Source organism: Salvia hispanica, chromosome 2 (genome assembly GCF_023119035.1).
Source record: "Salvia hispanica cultivar TCC Black 2014 chromosome 2, UniMelb_Shisp_WGS_1.0, whole genome shotgun sequence".
Classification (NCBI taxonomy): Eukaryota; Viridiplantae; Streptophyta; class Magnoliopsida; order Lamiales; family Lamiaceae; genus Salvia; species Salvia hispanica.
In genome coordinates, this window is record NC_062966.1 from 2,140,935 (window position 1) to 2,155,760 (window position 14,826).

Below are 14,826 nucleotides of genomic sequence, written 5' to 3' on the forward strand. Positions count from 1 at the left end.
TGCTAAATTCACTGATGCTGTCAAGGAATTTGATAGTATGACCCCGCTGGTAAGTGTGTTTCATTTATCCGGACTTGATTTTTGTCCCCCTACCTTTTGTTATACATATATTCTTCTTTTGAACACCCTTCTTTGTTTTAAATCATGGGCATATGCGCCCTTTATGAAGCTCAATAGTTGCTTAATGTAATCTTTTAATGTATTATGTGCATGATAATTTCTCTTAACACCTTATATTAAGCTTGGCTTCTATTTGCCCCATAGGTTCTATTTAGTGAGAACTCAGACTTGTTCATTTCATTTTACGTTGGTAATTTTATCATGTAGTTTTTCTCATCCCTATCTTGGGATTTTTCTAGGCTACTGTATCTGAGGGAGGCTTGAGAGAGTGAAATAAATATAATGAACAGGATCGACAAAGACAACCTAAGAAATACAATTAAAAGGATGAAAGTCATAACAACAAATCTTAGTTTGTAAGGCCTAGAATTTTTCACTAATGACAAGTGTATAGTTAGTTCACTGGTAGAGAATCAAGTCTTGTTTACTGCCAAATTGTCATATATCATCATTATTATTTGTTTTAAGCTTTATTTAGATTTCCTATAAGTCTATGATAATTTCCCTGACCATTGCTATGTTGCTTTACATGAAACAAAGTTACTATTCACTGGATCAATTACTCTAGTTAATGTGTGTAAAAACTAAAAAGGCATTAGACTTCAGATTTTGTATATTTTCCATATAGGGTATAGCATGTGAGTGCATTTTGCTATGAAAAAGTGGTTTCTTAATACTCTGTCTGGGGTTGGGGATGGGAAGACAGTAAAGTAGCGTGAATATATGAATACACGCTGTTTATGTTGAACAGACCACTATATGCTAATGTCCTGATTGAAAGCCAGCTTTGTTTTCATAGTTAACTCCGAAATCTTGATTGGTAACTTTTCTCACTGTGATGTAGGATGCTTGGAAGACAACACTTTTATTAAGAGTAAAGGAGGCCTTGAAGGCAAAGAGATGGAGGAAGATGATCTTACTTGAGTTGTGCCTTCCTTACCATGTGGATTTATCCAAGTCTCTGAGTTTCTTCTGATAAGTCTTGTGGGATTGTGTGTGACTATAAGAATGATACTACTATCAAGTTTGGTGTTGGAAGTGTTTGCAAGATCCATGACCATGATTTTTGTAACTAATACACCATTTCATGTTTTCGATTTTCATCCCGGGGGAACATTGTTTCTGCTATTGAATTGCTGCATCTCGTGGTTACCAGATTACGATTACATTGATATATTTCGTCGATGAAGTGTAGGGATTTTGATATCTACAAGTTACTTGGATCTTGTGTATGGTTTTGAACTATAGAGACCCAATCACAACCAAAAACTGAATGCATTATTTTCACTCAGATGGCACAAAATACGGACGATGGTCCCTTGTCTCCTCACTAATGCATGTGTTCGTCTAGGTTGGTTTTTGGGCGATACATTAAATCTGTTATTAAGCAGTCGCATTTTCCACATTCAGGTTTTTGGAAAAAGTTTGATTTTAGGGTAATTGAATTTGAAATTATTTTTGCTTGGATTGTTGTGTAGATTTATTAAATTTAGTTAGGTATAATAATGTTATTTTGTGAGTTGGTACTATAATGACTTGAATGTTATGTGGTCAGCGTTGTTATGGTATATCGTCTTGAGATTGTCATACCGCATACCGTACCGAACGCACTTTGGCAAAATATCATACTGATATCATACTGAATTTTCGGTGAAATTGATATACCGAAAATTCGATATGGTTAATTTTTTATACCATTATCTTACTGTTATTGCGGTATGCCACACTTTTATGATATCAGTTTGGTACGGATATCTTGTAATCTGTTAGGCAAAAAAAATCTATTTTATACACAAAATATTTAAAAAGTAGGATTTTTAGAGATTTTTTCCTTTCAATTCTATTTATTATGCAAATATTTTAAATATAATGTACATTTCCATAAAAATGGAAACTCTTTCCTTTTGGGTCATCCCCTAAAAATAGAAACTTTTTATTTTAGGAAATTTCTTTCCACTAATGAGGTGGAACTCATTTTTCCACTAATACACTTTTCTTTCTATCTCTCTTTTACTTTACCAATTTTTGCATTAAAATCCGCGCTCGTTTAAAAATTCCTATTTTTAGGAGACGGAGGAGTATATAACAACGTATACAGATTTTCGATATGTACGAGGTTCGGTATACCCGGTATCTGAATCTACGGTATATACCTAATATTCGTGTACGGGCGGTATAGAAAAATTGATACCGTTACCATACCGAAATCTTTCGATATATCGGAAAAATGGTGATTTCAATACGATAAGTGCGCTATTTCAGTGATGACTTTAATTAATGACACGTTTTCTTTTTGAGTTTTCTTACTAGAAGTAGCATTTTCTAAAATAGAAACAACATAATCTAGATTTTATTCTCCTTAATTCATAAAACAAAACACATAAGATTTCATGATGAAAGCAAATGCTTCACATTTAGTAAGACAAGGAACATTATTTTATTTTCATATAATCCGCTAAACACAATTTTCTTAAATCTTGTCTTTGAGAAAAATGCATTCAATAACATGGGACGAAGGAAGTAATTCTTAACCCTAGATCTAAAAGAATATTCTATAGTATTATAAATTTCAACTACAAAATTATAATATTAAACAATTGTGGAAATATCATGCACAAACAAAAAATATGACCAAAAGCTTTAAAGAATTTGCTATAAAATTTGTCAATGGCGTGTTAAATGTGGAGTAGTAGTATTTCCAAAAGTGGATGATAAGAATATTAGAGATGTTTGATTTCCTAGATAAAATAATATCAAAAGTTCAATACATACTCTAGTATTATGTTCTAAGATTATATTAGTTAGAGTGAGTTGACTATGGCTAATTATCACATGATAATCCATCTAGCATTGAGTTGTAGAATTCAATTTTATAAACCAAATACACAACTTATTTAATCCGATATACAATCTTACAAACCAACAACCCCATTATATTTAAATGATATCATGCATTCTTGAAATGCATATTTAAGTTTGTGCATTCTTAGAATGAGTATTCCAATTACACGTTACATACATGCATATTTCTTCAATTACACATTTGCTTAAGGCATATTTTAAAATAAAAAAGAATTTGTTCCTAAGAACCACAAATATATTTTCTCCCAAAACAAGAAAAAAAATTTTTTGTTGGTGTGTTAGATAATTTAAATAAAAATTTACGCTATTTTAAATTAATCTTTGGTGTAAAATATAGAATACGATTTAAATTTTGTTTGGACAAAAATAGTTTCAGGAATATGTATGAACATTTTGAGAGTGAGATAGATGTAGAATAGCTTAGTAATTTTATCTTATTATTTTGATCCAACTGTGAAATCCGTTATTAGTGTAATTCATCAAAACTATGGACTAATTTTCTAAGCTGAAATAAAGACTTAATACTATTCACATAAGCTAAGGGCCGTTTAGTACTATGTTTCGCTGATAAAGATTAATCGGTTTATTTGTGTGTTTGGTAGTTATGTTACTCAAATATAGTAGCCGGTGTTTTATTTCTACCGCAAAGCCCTGAAAATCTTATGTTTTAGTCATATTTGTAACTACCCAAAATCCTATGTTATTTATCATGAGCCTAGTTAAATTAGCAAATACAATTTTACCCATCAAAATTTCTAACCCATCAATTTTACTTAGTTGTTGTATTGAAGAACGTCATTTTCCTATTAAATCATATTAAGAATTTTGTTGATGTCAATTTGTTGTTCTAATTATATTACTTTGTTATTTTATTTACATTATATTATATTATAATATTCTCATTATATTACTTTATATTCTCATTATATTACTTTACATTAAATCGTATTATATTCTCATTATATTACTTTATTTACATTATATTATATTATACTTATAATTACGTAATACTTGAAGGCAATTACTTTTGTTTTGAACATAAATATACGATGTTGTTCAATCCACAAACGCTTTAAACTTCAAAAAAATTGAACATAGAAAATTTGGTACTTGATAAAATATTTTCATATAGAATTTGTCCAAAATAATAATTGATTATTCATAAAATTTGTCCAAAATTATTAATGCTCACAAAAATAGAATACCAAAATAAATATAAGTTTTTTGATATAAAGATGCTAATTTTGTAAGGAGTTTAGCTTGAAAAGATGTTAATTTTAAACAAAACGATTTTATAGGAATAATTAGGGTAAAATGATGATAGTTTAGTAATTAACTTAAACTAATAAGGATAATTTTGACAATCATAATTTTAATCCTTACTTGTGACTTATTGTACCAAACACTACAATAAGATAACTCATAATTATCTTAATCTACCAAACACCTAATATATGTAAATTAACTAATCGAAACTATGATTACTATCATAATGGTATCAATGTCAATAAACATGACATAGCTACCAAACGAACTTAATTTGTACACAAATCACGCTACTAAAAGTTTAAAACTAAATAAAAACTATACCAAAATAGTTTTGTCTGAAATTGTAAGTCAACTTTTTTGCGCCATATATTAGTATTCGATTCAAATAGATTAGGGACCAGATAGGTGGATGTAGTGGATGGCCTGAGAATTGTATTCAGTATCCAAAATTTTTGATTTCAGACGTTCAGTGGCGGACGCAGGATTTTGACGGTGGGTGATCCAAGTTATTGATAACAATTGTAGGATATTATTTTTTATGCTAGCATAGCCGACAATTGCGAGAAAAATGAGTAATGAGATAGAAATAATTAAATAATACGAATACTAGAAATATATATATTTTTATTGGAGTATAATCGTTATGAATAAATTTTGGAATAAATTAGTATAAAATCTGAAATTTTTTATTTATAATAGTTAGAAAAATAAAAAAACATCAAAAATAACATAAGGAAAAATGGATACTATCAATAATGGATAAATTTTAAGATAGGTTAATTAATGAAGTATACTAATATAGGAGTATGTTTTTTTTTTTGTGCAAAGACATATTGAAATAATAAAAGCCAATCACAAATAACAAAAGGAAAAATTGATACTATCAGTTATGGATAAATTTTGGGGATGGGTTAATTAATGAAGTACTAATATATTATTATTATTATTATTTTTGGTGTAAAGACAAAATTTAAATCATAAAAGCTAAAACTGAGCTTGTGGAGAATTGAACACGGTCATCGAAGCTGGTACTGGAAGCTGATAGGCCTAAAAAAAGACCACTTGGGCTGATAAATTAATACATAAATCTTATGAATATAAAATATATATAAGGAAATTTGAAATTTTGGGGTTACATGGGTCCCCCAAAGTTACATATGTCCGCCACTGCAGACATTATTACTCTACCGCTATAAATAAATTAGGGACCAGATAGATGGATGTGGTGAATCGCTTGAGATTTGTATTCAAATTCAAAAACTTTGATTTCAGATATTTTTACTCTACCAGTTACATATAAATTAGGGACCCGATAGGTGGATGTGGTGGGTGGCTTGATATTTATACTCAATTCAAAATCTTTAATTTCGAACCAATACTCACCGCTAACCAACTTACTTATACACATTTGAATAACTATTTTCTTAATTTCAGGGAAGCCAGATATTTACCACGTGGCATTCACTTTGGCCAACATGCTTTTGCATTGTCAATGGCTGTTGTAACCTGTTTAGTTTAGTAAACCACAATCAACCCTAATCAAGTCTTTTTTGTCATTAGATTTATGATTATCTTTCCCTTTTGAATATCTTCTTAGTCCTGAAAAAAACTTTTTCAACGCGTTTTTAAGATTTCAAGACACAGACATCAAAATTTGATCAAATTTCTATGAATCCAATAAAAAAGACAGATATATCAAACATATACTACTATTCCACTCTAGATTAAAAATGTATTTTATAAATAAAAATAAAATGTAATAAAGCCACGTTGACGACAGATAACGGTTGACCCAACGGAATAAAAGTTATAGTTATAGGAGAAGGATGAAGAAGAAGGGAAAACCCAAAATAAAAGCATCCCACTTTAAAGTTTATTCAATATTCTTTCATTTTTTTCTCTGGAACTGTAGCTGCCCAATCTCAAATTCCAACCTTCAATCACACACAAATTTTGCTCTGCTAATTTCCCCTTTATTTGTGATTTTTTTTTCAAATTCATTGCTTACATATTGCTGTATTCCTTTCCTTTCTTGTATTTTTGTACTGCTGTATCTGCCAAGTTTTCCTATCTTGTTTCTAGCTGTTTAATTTAATTTGTTATTTTTGCTTTTGAGCTGTAGTAATTGGTATTTGAATGAATGGAAATCCTACTCTTAGTCTCTGTGTTTTCATCTTTTAGTTGGGTTTTTAATTTGCATATTTGATTTTTCTTATTTTTCCAGAATATATTGGGTGAAGTGAAGTTGCAGTCATGAATTGAGTTTATTTTGGTAGCTTAATTGTCACAGTCAAGGAAACGGGTAAAAGATTGAGAATGCTTTGGTGATCTCTAGAGAGAAAAAAACAATTATGGTTTCAATTGGTGATGGTGAGGATATTGTGGGAAGTGAGGAGTCTAGTGTTGGTAAAGTCAAGAGTCATGCACCTCTACACATCTCAACATCTCAGAGAGGTCTTATAAATGAAGATAGCTCGGGGAGAGGATCCGATGGCGGTTTCTCCGCTATCTCTAAAAGGCTAAGGTTTCTTAAATTTGGCAACTTAGCGTCGCCTTCAGCTAGGTTTCAGCGGATTGCAGAGGGGAAGGATGAGGCTTCACGTGCTGTACCTTCTTCCGGTAGTCTCCATATACGTGAGCGCTTCCATAGGATATTTTCGCGTAAAATGGACTGGAATACCTTGTGAAAATGGGGAAAGAATGGATAAGAGATCCTATGAATATGGCACTCTTTGTTTGGATTGCATGTGTTGCTGTTTCCGTGCTATCTTGTTCATGGTCATGATTGGCATGTTGAACCATGCCCTGCCCAAGAAGTCGGAGAGGGATGCTTGGTTTGAAGTCAATAATCAGATCCTCAATGCTTTGTTCACTCTCATGTGTTTATACCAGCATCCGAAGCGAATATATCACCTGGCACTACTGCTTAGGTGGAGGGAAGAAGATATTCTAAAGCTTCGGAAAGTTTACTGCAAACATGGTACTTACAAACCCCACGAATGGGCACATATGATGGTGGTTGTAGCCTTGCTGAACTTAAACTGCTTTGCTCAATACGCGTTATGTGGTCTTAACTTGGGATACAAGAGGTCGGAGCGACCTGCCATTGGTGTTGGAATATGTATCTCGTTCGACTTGGTGCCCCTGCAGTTGCTGGAGTGTACACTATGCTTAGCCCTCTTGGGAAAGATTACGAGACTCAGTCAGATGAGGAAATGCAAATTCCAGTTACGACCGAGGATAGTAGTAGCAGAGACCAATCTAGAGAGAATCGCTAGAAAAGAGATTCTCGCTTTGCGATGAGAGACGATGGAAGAACACTGGAGACGAGACCAAGTTGGAGTGGAGGCATTCTTGATTTTTGGGATGACATTTCTTTAGCTTACCTTTCACTGTTCTGTAGCTTCTTGTTTTCGGATGGAATATGGAGAGGCTCGGGTTTGGCAATATGTACGTCCACATCGCAACTTTTCTTCTGTTTTGTATGGCTCCCTTTGGATATTCAACCTGGCTGCTGTTAATATTGATAACGAGACCGTTAGGGAGGCATTAGGCATCACCGGGATATTCCTCTGTGTTTTTGGTCTACTCTACGGTGGGTTTTGGAGAATTCAGATGAGAAAGAGATTTAATCTGCCTCCTTCGAAATTCTGCTGTGGCAAACCAGCTGTGACCGACTGTGCCATGTGGCTTTTCTGCTGTTGGTGCTCGTTGGCTCAGGAAGTAAGAACTGGGAATGCATATGAAATCGTGGAAGACAAGTTTTACAAGAAGAACTGCGAGCATATGCCTATGTCCCCATTGAATCGCGAGGGTGGTGAGTTCCGATCTCATCCCACTTCACCGTTAGGGAACAACATCCCATCTCCATCCCGTGTTACAAAGGGCAACTCGCCTAGTCCCAGCCGATTATCCAAGGAGTACAACAGCCCCGGGAGGCAGCTCGCGTTATTGAAGAAGAATCTTCTGCGAGAGTTGAGGATGAAACAATGACAGCACCAACAATCTCAGTTATTCGACGAGAAGATGATTAGCTCAGCGCAAGTTTTGGAATCGTCAGGTAACACTGTAATATTGATACATGTAGCTTAAGTGTTGAGAATTCTTTTATTTGGAGATATATTGCTCTGTTATTGTGTGAGTTTTACTTTTGAGTATATTTCCTTTTATGCCATATTGTTTGCTCTCAATTCCAAACTGAAACACATACTATCATGTTTTTATCTGTATTTCTGTGTCAAATTTGAAAGTAAATCGATCTTGCTAGCTCATAAATCAACTAAAATTATATAGTAGTAGTATTTCTTAAGATGACTTGAGGTTGCAGAAAAGGTCCATTAGCTGATAAAGATTGAACTTTGACATCAGAAGAAAGTTTCTTAGAACGATTCATTTATCTGAAAATAACAAAGCATATGATCAGTATCAATTGATTTGAAATTAAATCCATTAATCCAAAAACATATAGTAGTGAAGTTAGTTGATTTCAACTGCTTGACTAAAATTTATGATGCATTCAAAAATGTTCTTAAAAGTTGTGGTTATGAATAAGATAAATAATTATTAAATGTCCATATTTTAAAAATAATTTAAATAAGATCACAAATGTTATTCGTACTTGTATGAAGAAAATCACAATGCATGGGGCTTTGCTGATGGCAGGTCGTGAGAGAGCGATGTGGGATTGTGTGAGTGAGAAGGAGGGAGTTAATTTATTTTGAATTTATAAATAAATATTCTCTTGCCTACTCAAGCTCAAGATAATCACATTTTTCAGTGGCACGAGATAGTAGGTAGAGTTGTCGAATGTCGAGTCAGTAAAGTAAAAAAAATAGTAGTTGAATATTTTAGTGAGAAAGATCGAAAAGTAGAAAATGATCGCCTTGATTGAGGAAAAAAATGGAAAAATGGTTATCTAATGAGACGATGTGAATAAAAAATTTCAAAAATATCCCTACATTTTTCTAAAAATTGCATACCATTCAGCCCAACCCCACCCCCGTCTTTCATAACAACCCAATTTGTGTTGCGCATTTGTTAAGAAATGCAATTCTTTGTGACTATAAATTAAACGAACCCCACTTTGTAAGATATTTTTTTTAATGCCTGCAAGCATAATTATGCCTTATAATCAGTTGAAAACACTATGATTGGGTAAATATATTCATTCTCAATACGATTTAGTGATTAAGTTGCTAGTCAATAAACCAAAAGTCCTTATTTCCATTCATATTGAGTAGTACAGTACAATATTTTTATTTTATTTTTATTTCATATATACTAAAATAAATCATTAAAATTTGATATCTAAAACGTTTACTACTCTAATTATACTTCCTTTTTATTTTATTTCCTATTTAAAATGAATTTTTATATGTTATGCATTTATTCAAAAAACTCACTTTTGGTGATCCATATTGCATCTTATTTTATGGATACAAAAATAAACATTTAAAATACATTATGGAAGGCAGACAAATGATAACTACTAGTGATCGAAGAATTCTATAAAAAATATTATTAATGAAAATTGATTGAAAGTATTCCTGTGGTTGTCCATTCTCAATGTACACTTAGCCAAAATTGTGAAAGAATGAATGGCATTTGGAAGATACTCAGCCTATTGCTGGTTGGCTTCAACTTCATCAATGTTGTTGGTAGCATCTTCTAACACTTCATACGATGTTACTACTATTTCTTCTTCCTTCTTACTAGCCTGCACTCCTGTGTACCTTGCCAAATCAATCCATTGCTGCACAAATTCAATGTATCAGCAACCATTCATCATCTCAATTTTATGACTACAATAACAATACATTCCAATGCCATATCACCTGCGTTCCAAGTACGAGTTTATCGTTCGAGCCACAAACGATATCCCGTTTACTAGCAATGGCTGGTCCGCGATCTCCTCCGATATCCTATGCTCCACTATTCCTGCAATAAACTGTACACAAACAAACAAACTATTTTGTTTGATTTGATCTCATTGAAAGAAATGACATAAATCTAGCGCATTTCGGTACTTGATAGCGCAGATTTGCTGATGTTCCGAGGAAGGTTGAATAGACGAGGGCGGATTTGAGTATAGGCGAGCGTTTGTTCTGCTCCATCGCAGCAAAGCTCGGATTGATGAGCTTCCGAAACAGGTACAGTATGTTTGACGAGACCACGCGCCAATGCTGGAGACGAATCCCACACTGGCCAGCTTTAGACCACCAAACACCACTGATGCTATTCTATGGCTCACGTTCCAGTCCCTCCCGACCGGATTCTTCTGGAAAGCATTGTCCGGGATGGACCCCAACAGGCCCTTCACCGCTTCCAAGCTGTCCGGGGCAGCAGAGTCCACGACAGGGAGGAACGACAGCGTGGGCGCCGGGAGCCACACGGTGAAGAAATCCACCACGATCCCTCTAACTGTGTCCGTGATAACATAGTCCAGCTCTTGGATGAATCTGTCTCCGCGCCTCGTGTACTGAGCTACCAGGGCTGTGGTGATTGATATGGACTCTTCTATGGCCAATCTGTGTAGAAATTTGGGATCTGCCAGTAGTCTTTCTCTGAAGCCCTGTTGGTGATCAAACATCCTTAACATCTTTGACAAAAAAATAGAGTTGAACATAATCATCGAATTACCTGGAAACGGTGTGTTAGTTCGGAGATGATCGGATATCGCTCTAGATCAAAGAAATTCTGTAGTACTTCAGGGGACACTAGACCGAGATCAAGTCCGTTTTGAAGGTCCTGATTTAGCCAAAAACAGAAAATGACTTAACTATCTTGGGACAGTCTGAAAAAAAAATATAGTTGGCTTACCTGAGGTAAGGCTCTCTCCTAGTTCCAGCAGCATTCATGACTCGAGCGATTTCAGCACGATCGAAGCAGTTCCGACTGCAGGGCCTGGCAGCCGAGTACCACAAGAAGTCCGCGACAGGGACTTCTCCCTCCCTCCTGATATACTGGCGCTCAGGGTCAAGCAATATCACTACTTGATTTTTCTTCTGGATCTTTCTGGATATTCTTGCGGGTAGACCGTCCCTCTGGCCCCGTAGGCGACATGGTTGGCGCCCGTCACTACTACCAGCATCCCGTTGCTCCCACTGGCTGTAACGGCCTGTAGAATGATCTGAGACATGGAGTAGTCCTCCACCACTTTGGCTTGCATGGAGAAGTAGGAGCTTGGCTCGAACGGAGCAGGCGGACTTGAGAAATTTATGTCAAGAGAGGAGGGGACGAAGAAGATGATGAGGATCGCTTGAGATAGACCGGAACCCTGAGATGAAGCCCGACCCTGCAGGCGGACCATATTTCTTCCGGTCACTTTCCGAGAGCCCGCCTACCCCTTCACCTTGAATTGTCCTCAAAACCTATAAAAACAACGCCATTAAACTTAATATAATCAGCTGACATCACAAAACATATCATAAATATATAAACGCACCGCACCTCAAGGGAGGCCGCAGGCAATAACGAACTCCATTATCGCGGCAGTAAGTGAGCAGAGGCTCGTATTCCTGCCAGCGCTGTGACGGCCAATGCGTTAGTAAAGACTCGAGGGCGTCTGCAGTGATCCTGCCTTGGATATAGCTATTGAGGGGGACTGCAAATCACAAGGAATAGCCTCCAAGGCCAACGACAGGGGCCTCTCAGCTTGAGCGCATCTCTTCCTCAGCTTGCTCACGATCTCCATCTCCACCTCTTTGTCGTCTCGCGTCGGGACCTGCTCGGCCTCGCCTAAATACACGATCCGCGCGTTCATCATCTTCTCCCACGCCTTGCTCTTGTCCTTCCCCAGCGCCAGCGGCTCTCCTATCGCCGTTGCGTCGTAGATCCTCGAATTAATCGTCTCGTCCTGACATGCTGCTTAGTTGATTCTGCCGTCTCGTCCGCCTTGGCCGCGGCCGAGTGGAGCGCGTACGCTCCGAGGGCGAGCAAGGGGGCGATGAGCACATCGCGGCGCCCGGCCGGGGGTGCATTCGGCGGTGACGACGCGGCGGAAGGAGACGTGGCGGCGGGGGAGTTTGTTTGTTGGGAAGTGGAAGCCGGGAGGTTTGACGGTTAAAGTGCGGGGCTCCATCTTCATCTTGTGTTGTCGTTTGAGCTAAGCTGTATGCGGCATTTGCACAAGTACGTAGAGGGGGACCAATCGGATTGATTGTGAGCCTTGGAATAAGATTTCAATTTTTATGCCAATAAATGTTGTGATTGGTTCTTATTGTCTCGTTTTGTGGCGTCAAGAGTTACACCACTATGCATTTGGCCTTATAATGTACTACTTACCATACTCATTTCAAATATCGTACACAAGTAGTACTACATTACTATTTAAATTTGATTAGTTTCACATTCTAATTTTTAATGATTAAACTAATGTTACTCCTCCATCCCCAGGAATCGACACCAATTTTCTTTTTCATCTATCTATAATTAGTAGACATCCTACTACTTTAGTAATGGATCTCACATCCATTCACTCATTTCACTCATATTTTATTATAAAATTAAGTACATAAAAGTAGAACTCATGTGGTTCATGCATCAACCAGCTTGTCACCAATTCACCCGAGTTGAAGCCATTGCGCGAACCGCACATGGCTGTTTGATGCACGATCGGCGGAATCACGCACAGAAGCAATTTCTTTGACGAAATCAAGTAAAAAGGAGGATCATTGAGCGGTTATGGTCATATTCTCTCTTGGATGAAAAAACCCAAAATTAGCCAAGAAAAACTGGGAGAAAAGATTGAAGAAAAGGAATATAATTAGATGAAGTATTTGAGCCAATGTTCTTCATCATCACGACGCCTATTTGTCATTTTCCATTGAATTCATCATGAAATTCAAGGCTTTTGGTATTGTTCATAGTGTAATGTGGTTAAATGTTTCCATTGCCAATAATTTGTAATTAGTTTGTGAATAGTTGATTGAATGTCAATCCAGTTAATCCAGTCCATGCTTTTCACTTCAAATATTTACTTCTAGGCTACCATGGGTGCATGAGTGGGTCTACAAATATAGATGTCTTTAACTTTAGACCTAATACTTCAAATATTGATGAAGATCTTGAATATGACAATAAAGACTTCAAAATCCCATCTCTTTATTGTTTAATTTTCTAGCTTTCGTAAAATCTTCTTCAAAACCTTAATATTCAAATTAAATAATACCAGTACTAAAATTGACTCCATAATCTCGCAAAGTTGTATTATTTGGGAGTTTTATTCAAATTGTGTCAAGTATTAGATTTAATTACAGCTCCAATCTAAACATCATACATAACATTGCATAAATTGAAATTATACTAATATAGACGTTTTGGGAGCCTTCAAAATCTTTTGGTGTAAAATTTTAATAATTTTTTAGCTATGAGTAAAATTCTCACATAATTCCTTGTGAAATTATTTTAATCAATGTTACAGATAAACTTACGAAACATGATACACCAAAACGCAAACAATTTGAAGGAGTATCCATTTTCAAGAACATAAAGAGCATCATCGATTGCAACAGGGAGAGTTCAAAGGAGCAAAATCCATTAATGAAGAAATATTAAACATAAATCGATCCAAACAATTACATTGATAGACATTGGTAAAGTATCCTGAATTGCAAACAAGAAACCCTAACTACACATGTCCATCACAACAACGGATGAATCACAAATATTTTCCGAGTAAAATTCAATTCACTTCCACATATTACCTCGTGTGTTGATCTCCGCACCAGATCTACAATCAGACGCGCGCTGCGACAACCGTAGGAGCAGCAGCCGCGGCGGCAGAGGAGGCGGCGCCGCCTAGAAACGAGAGGAAGCCGGTGTTGACCTGCTCCTGATCATCCAAGAACAAATCCTCAGGCATCCGGAACGCGCCGTGCGTGCAGACCACGGCGAGGCCGAGGAGCAATGCGGAGATGAGCAGAGATCCGACGCTGGTGAGGAAGACCACGACTATGGTGGAAACCACCAGAATCCCCACAGTTTCGGGATCGGAGAAGGTGCGGCCGGCGAGGACGAGCGGCTGATCGGCGGGGCGGAAGAGGTAGAGGAAGATCCAGGCGGCGAGGAGGGCGAGGAGGACGAGGAGGGAGAGGATGGGAGAAGAGGGAGAGGGCAAGGGAGAGGGCGAGGAGGGAGACGTAATTGACGCGGAAATAGGAGAAGTTTTTGCGGATGCGAGAGGCGGCGTCGGAGAGGGAGTCGGGGCGGGAGAAGGAGGAGCGGTCGAGGAGCTCGAGCCAGGGCGGCGCTGGGCGAGGCCGTTGCGGATGTTGGAATTGAGGCGGGAGATGAAGGCGCGGAAGGCGGGGGTGGCGATCGGGGGCTGAGATTCGGATTGGGGGTTGGAGATGGGGAGAGTCGCCGGAGCGGCCATTTGGGGTTTAGAGAGAGAAGATTTGGTAGATATTTTTGCTGGGATTTCGATTTTCACGCGTCGGTGAGATTTGGATTTTGGCAAGTGCTACCAAAAAGTGTTTTACATATATATTCACTTTTCTTAGGAATTAATCTACGCGTTTTAATCCAAACAATTCTGCTTACCGTAATTAAAATATTTTGGGTTGGGCTGGATGC

At 36.9% G+C, this 14,826-nt stretch overlaps 1 long non-coding RNA gene and 3 pseudogenes across 1 annotated transcript; 2 read left to right on the forward strand and 2 right to left on the reverse strand.

Annotated features, from left to right (window-relative positions):
• Nucleotides 1–1,223, forward strand: LOC125208384. Its single transcript, XR_007174104.1, has 2 exons — nucleotides 1–49; nucleotides 965–1,223. It is a non-coding gene; the product is annotated as an uncharacterized LOC125208384 (long non-coding RNA).
• A 5,328-nt stretch (nucleotides 1,224–6,551) lies between these two features.
• LOC125204280 lies at nucleotides 6,552–8,392 on the forward strand (annotated as a pseudogene).
• A 1,479-nt stretch (nucleotides 8,393–9,871) lies between these two features.
• On the reverse strand, nucleotides 9,872–12,312 carry LOC125205251 (annotated as a pseudogene).
• A 1,389-nt stretch (nucleotides 12,313–13,701) lies between these two features.
• LOC125204337 lies at nucleotides 13,702–14,715 on the reverse strand (annotated as a pseudogene).
• Nucleotides 14,716–14,826: the final 111 nt, after the last annotated feature.